This window comes from Erinaceus europaeus, chromosome 11 (genome assembly GCF_950295315.1).
Source record: "Erinaceus europaeus chromosome 11, mEriEur2.1, whole genome shotgun sequence".
Lineage (NCBI taxonomy): Eukaryota > Metazoa > Chordata > Mammalia > Eulipotyphla > Erinaceidae > Erinaceus > Erinaceus europaeus.
In genome coordinates this window covers 7123408-7129573 of record NC_080172.1, presented here as the reverse complement: position 1 = coordinate 7129573, position 6166 = coordinate 7123408, and the positions used below count along the sequence as shown (strand labels likewise).

The window sequence follows — 6166 nt, the reverse complement described above, 5'->3', positions numbered from 1 at the left end:
GCCTACACCGTTATAAAAAAGTAACAAAAATATTTTCAGAGGTTCAGTTACTTAAGAATCAACATTATCAGATGGATAAGGCTGAGAGCAACTATGAACATACAGCAAGAAGGGGCCAGGTGGTGGCACATCAGGTTAAGCACACACACACACACACACACACACACACACACACACTATAGTGTGCGAGGACCCAGGTTCAAGCCCCTGGTCCCCACCTTCAGGGGGAAAGCAGGGCTGCAGGTGTCTTCCTTTATTTCTCCTCCATCCTCCCTTCCCCTCTCAATTTCTCTCTGTCTCTATCTAGAAAGTAAATAAATAGATATTTTAAAAATGTTTTCTTGTTGTTGTTAAATTCTCAGTTTCCTGCAAAACACTCTCCTCCTTAGCCTAAGTCTTCTTCTACCATCATTCACCAGGACCTGAAAGCCGTCCCCCTCCAGAGTCCTTTACTTGATGTAATACACCATCCGTGTGTGTGTGTGTGTGTGTGTGTGTGTGTGTGTGTGTGTGTGTACATACCACATACCTATATTGTTGGGATCTCCTTCCCCACTCCATGTCCCCCGCCCCAAAAGATTTCTCCTCTGGCTTTTCTAGAAATCCTCCCTCTAACTGGTAGAACTTGTCTTCCAACCACATCCCAAGCACCTTTTCTTCTCTTCACCCACCCACTGCTTAGTTGTGTACTCCCTGAGCCCAGAGAAGCTTCTTGGCAATAGCCAATCATTTCTCTTTTCTTTTCTTTTCTATTTTTTTTCTTTTTTCCTTTTCTTTTCTCTTCTTCTGTATTCACTTATTAACTTTACTTGGGAAAATAAATTTCATACTCTTGAAAAATTATTTTGTTTTTCGGATCCAGATACTCAATGCTGTGTACCTACATTTGTAGAAGTGACATTATAGTTTGTGATGGATTATTAATTTTTTTCCCTGCAGTGCTGGGACTTTGAGCATTTGTGACATCACTACTCCCAGGCCAACATTTTCATATATATGGAGAGAGAGAGAGAGAGAGAGAGAGAAAGAGAGAGAGAGAGAATGAGCACACAATACCATGCCATCAATGCACCATCTGTGCTTTCTCTGATGCATAGTGAGGTGTGTCCTCTACTGTATATACTATCTCCTAGTGCTACAGTTTGTGTTTAAACCACTGAATAAATGTATAGTTGAGAATATACAGTGGTCTGGGAGGTGTCACAGTGGGCTCTCAAGCATGAGGTCCCAAGTTTAATCCCCAGTAGCACATGCACCAAAGTGATGTCTGGTTCTTTCTCTTTCCTCCTAATTCTCCTGACTTTAAATAAAATCTTTAAAAAAAAAAAAATAGAAAGAATACACAGATTAGGGTTGGGGGAGACAGCATAATGATAATGCAAAAGGCTTTCATGCATGAGACTCTTCATGTCCCAGGTTCAGTCCCAGGCACCGCCATAAGCCAGAGCTGAGCAGCATTCAGTGTTATCTGTCTCATTCATCTATACATGAATGCCATATATATGTATATGTATATGTATATGTATATGTATATGTATATATATGGCACCCAACAACTTGGCATTAACTCCAGTGACATGCTTTCTCGAGGACACTTGGAGTGTTCAGTGCCCGTGTGAATGGCAGCCAGCAGCTTAACAGCCAACCATCTCTGAGTTAGCAAAGCAAGGGAAGTACTGGGAAGGCCTCTACATGACGACTTCCATCTCATTTTCCTGGATGAGGGCTCCTCGTTCAGGAAGAGCTTGTGTAACTGGGAAGACTTCTGGGAAGTCCTTGGAGGCTGGGAAAAGGTAAGATATTCATAAGAATGGACTTTTATTCTTATGTGCAAAGATAATAGATGAATAATAAGGGACTCTACGGTCAAACCATTTTCAGGAATTTTTTTTTATCCAATTTCCTTCAAGCTTCCATGACTAAACTACCCAACAAATTGACTCAACCCCATGCTAAGAAGGGGTCTAGGTGTGGAATTCTCTGGGACTGGCAAATCTGGAAGGAGCTGCTCTGGTGGATCAAAACAGGAAAATTGGCGTGTTGGCTGTCCATGCTGTGTTGATCTTTTGGTCTGTTACTTGTTTTTAGTTTCACTTTCTTTTAATTATAGTCTCTCCATATCTGACCTGAACAGCACCATTCTTCTGGTTTGTTAGTTAATTTTAATGATAACTGCATATTACCATTAGGGTAGCTTTTCAGGTCACAGCTTATTGTAAAAAGCAGACTGTTAATTAAATGGTAATGTTTTCTGAATTTAGAAGTAATTCCTAAAGTTAATAGTTATTAGTTACTTTGGAAATGTAAAAAAAAAATCAGTGCATACAATCAGTACATAATTAGTAAGCTGCCCCCCCCCCCCCCCCCAAGAAACATCACATCACACTCTGTCCAAAAGGAACAGCTTTGCTGACAAGGCACTGACATAGTTAAGAGAAACCATGAATCACAAAGGACCAGGAAAATGGTGCTGCCCAGCTCACATTCAGAGTCAGCATAATTTATGAAGCGCTGAGGACAGTGGGCGGTAGGCTGTCAGAAATGCTAAGTTCTCTGTGGAATTATTACATTCCCTTTGAAAGATTCCATATCTCTGAAAACGAGGTAATGTGGGGTGGGGGGAGCTGGGAGGCTCTGTGCAACAGGGAAAAAGTGCAAAGATGCTTGAAAGTTAAGCTAAATTTCTCCATTTTCCCCCTACACACACATACTGGAAATCAGGCCTAAGGTCTTATGAAAACACAGACTTTCTTTTTCAACTCTCCAGAGGAAAGACTGCAGCAAGGACACCCATGGCATTTGGAAACTTCAGATCCCATACCGGACTGGACAGATCTAGGCAGAAATTGTATCAACTCTCCCTGTAAGATCTGGCTTTTTTTTTTTTTTAATTACTCAACACACCCTTAGGTTATTTAGGGAGCGGATACTGTCTAGAGGGCCAGGGGACGGCAACCATTTAAAACGTAACAGTGTAAGCTAATGACTTGAGCAAATGTAGTATGTTGTTGCATTTATTACTCTTTGACAAGGAATACTTTCTAGCATTTGTGACTGGCCACGTACTACATGCAGAAGACCATGCTGATACTTGTGCATGACTTATTTTCTATAATCCCGCTATCTTTTGAGGCGGAGAAATGAAACTTAGAGGTCAAGCAAATTGTTCCAAGTTCAGACAATTTCTCAGCAGTGAGACCTATATTCCAGTCATTTCCTCTAGCTTTTATAAAAGTATCAGGTTTTGATCTAATAAAAAGATTAAAATGACTAAATCTACTTGACATTTTGGAATGCAATATGATTCACCTTGAAGAAGAGCACTCTGAATTTTGGCATCACAGACCAGCTCTTTCTTTTTGTCAAGTCATTTTTATACAACTCCTATCTGATCCATAATGGCTCCATAGCATGTACTTTCTGAATATAGATGAAATCACTCTGCTGTGAAAGCTTCAATGAGTTGTTCCCCCAATTCAGGAGAAAGTTGACTCAACGTTGGAGAGTGGTCTCTGCAAACTCTTCCCAAACTACCTCACACTGCTTTCAGACTCTTTTCCTGTTCATGTACATAGCTTGTCCACTGGGACTCGGACCGTCAAGAAATTTCTTTTCCTGAGTTGTATTATTTTCTGTCAAGCAATCATTTATTTCCTTGGAGATCCATTGTACCCACTATCCATTTCCATAGTGGTAGGTAGTCCTATTTCTGAAGTATTTATAAGAAATTTTATAATGGTTTCTATGGTGACGGAGGAGACGAATATTACTTCCAGCCATTTGAGATAATAATTCAGCCAAACTAGTGCACGCCATTTTGTTTACTATCTGACCATTAAAAGGTCTAGGGCAACTTAGTTGGCAGTTTGAAGAAATCTTTTCTCCTTCACTCTTTGCATTCAGGCAGCTAGCTACCTGATCAGAAAATTGATTCCCAGATACACAAATGGCCACAGAGTAATTTTAGCAATGGTTTTAGCTGTACCTCTGAGGTAAGCAATGCCATTTCCTGGGTGCTGAGTGATGGGATTTTAAAATGGACCATCAAGCCCACAGACAAGCTTAGTACAACAAGCAGACCTGCTCTCTCGACTAGTCATTCAGCTTTCCCCTTCTGAATCGCATGTCAGAAATAAACCTTCCCCCCCTTTACGTATGATACCAGAATAAATAAAGATTCCTCATAGAGGAAGTCTATAGATTTCATTCTGTTCTATAGACTAGCGTGAGGACGATAGTGTTCTGGAAACAGAGCAGGCTTTGGGGTCAGCAGAACTAGATTCAAATCCTAGTTTTAGCTATGGAGCCCTTGAAAGAATTGCTTATCTTCTTTAAAGCTCTTTCTTCACCTGGAAATTAAAGACAATAATGCCTCCATTGGCAGGGAGTCTCAAGGATTAGAAATAATATATATGTAATCTGTCCCCCACTCCCACTGCCCATGCTCCTATCTTGGAGTAGAAACAGAAGCTAGAAGCAGTTAGAAGTAAATCATATCCTTTACTTGGGTTTCTCAGAGCACAACAAAGGAGGTCCTGTTTGTAATCTATAACAGAGCTCCCTAAAATAACCTACCCCCCACTCTCTCCCCAAAGCCCTGCCTTCATAGGCTAGCCTTTCTTTCCCTCCCTTCCTCCCTCCTCCTTCGCTAGTTCTGTTTCTATGACTCCCAGTCTCTTCATTCCATGTCACAAATAACCAGGAAATGGGCAAAAGTCTGGTTCCCCTTTACCGGGCACAGAATAGAAAAACAAACAAACAAACAAACAAAAAAAGGGCGGGGGTCCGGCGGTGGCGCAGCAGCTTAAGCGCAGGTGGCGCAAAGCGCAAGGACCTGCGTAAGGATCCCGGTTCAAGCCCCCGGCTCCCCACCTGCAGGGGAGTCGCTTCACAGGCGGTGAAGCAGGTCTGCAGGTGTCTGTCTTTCTCTCCCCCTCTCTGTCTTCCCCTCTTATCTCCATTTCTCTCTGTCCTATCTAACAATGACGACATCAATAACAACAATAATTACAACAACAATGAAAAAAAACCAAGGGCAACAAAAGGGAAAGTAAATAAATAATAAATAAATAAATAAGGGAGTCGGGCTGTAGTGCAGCGGGTTAAGCACACGTAGCACGAAGCACAAGGACCGCTGTAAGGATCCCGGTTTGAGGCCCCGGCTGCCCACCTGCAGGGGAATCGCTTTACATGTGGTGAAGCAGGTCTGCAGATGTCTATCTTTCTCTCCTCATCTCTGTCTTCCCCTCCTCTCTCCATTTCTCTTTGTCCTATCCAACAACGACGACATCAATAACAACAACAATAACTACAACAAGAAAACAATAAGGGCAACAAAAGGGAATAAATGAATAAATAATATTTTAAAAATTGTTTAAAAAGCAAAACAAAACAAAAAACAAAAATCAAAACCCAGAATTCTCTAAAACTGGCGAAAGAGGTTTGGCAAGGATGAGAACAAACATGATAGAAAAGTTTCCTTTTGGGGGGCTGGGTGGTGGTACACCCAGTTAAGCACACACAGTACTTTGCACAAAGACTGGGGTTCAAGCACCAGTCCCCACCTAGGGCAGAGACACTTCACAAGTTGTGAAGCAGGCCTGCAGGTGTCTAGATCTTCCTTACTTTCTATATATCTCTCCCTCCCCTCTCAATTTCTCTCTGTCCTATCGAATGGGGAAAGGAAAAAAAAAAAGGACCTCCAGGAGCAGTGGATTTATAGTGCCAGCACCAAGTCCCAGCAACAACCCAGGAGAGAGAGAAAGAAGGGGTTTGCTCTTTTTAAAAAAATATTTATGTTCTCCCTTTTGTTGCCCTTGTTCTTTTGTTGTTGTAGTTACTCTTGTTGTTGTTATTGATGTTGTTGTTGTTGGGTTGGACAGAGAGAAATGGAGAGAGGAGGGGAAGACAGAGAAGGGGAGAGAAAGAGAGACACCTGCAGACCTGCTTCACCGCCTACGAAGCGACTCCCCACAGGTGGGGAGCTGGGGGCTCGAACTTACACCAGTCCTTGCACTTCGTGCCACGTGCATTTACCCCGCTGTGCTACCGCTGGACTCCCAGGAGTTTGCTCTTGTCGTGTGCATAGGCAACACCTCTGCTTAAAACCTAGCAGGTGCATAAGAAAGCAAATCTAGATTAATGGACATCTGTAATGTTCCAGATA

General features: G+C 42.2%; 1 long non-coding RNA gene across 2 annotated transcripts in view; it reads left to right on the top strand.

The window, feature by feature from the left end:
* Positions 1–1698: 1698 nt before the first annotated feature.
* Positions 1699–6166, top strand: part of LOC132541296 (uncharacterized) — an 18795-nt gene continuing 14327 nt past the window's right edge. For both annotated transcript variants that reach the window (XR_009552456.1, XR_009552455.1), the window contains exon 1: positions 1699–1793. This is a non-coding gene — a long non-coding RNA (uncharacterized LOC132541296). The remainder of the gene's footprint in view (positions 1794–6166) is intronic.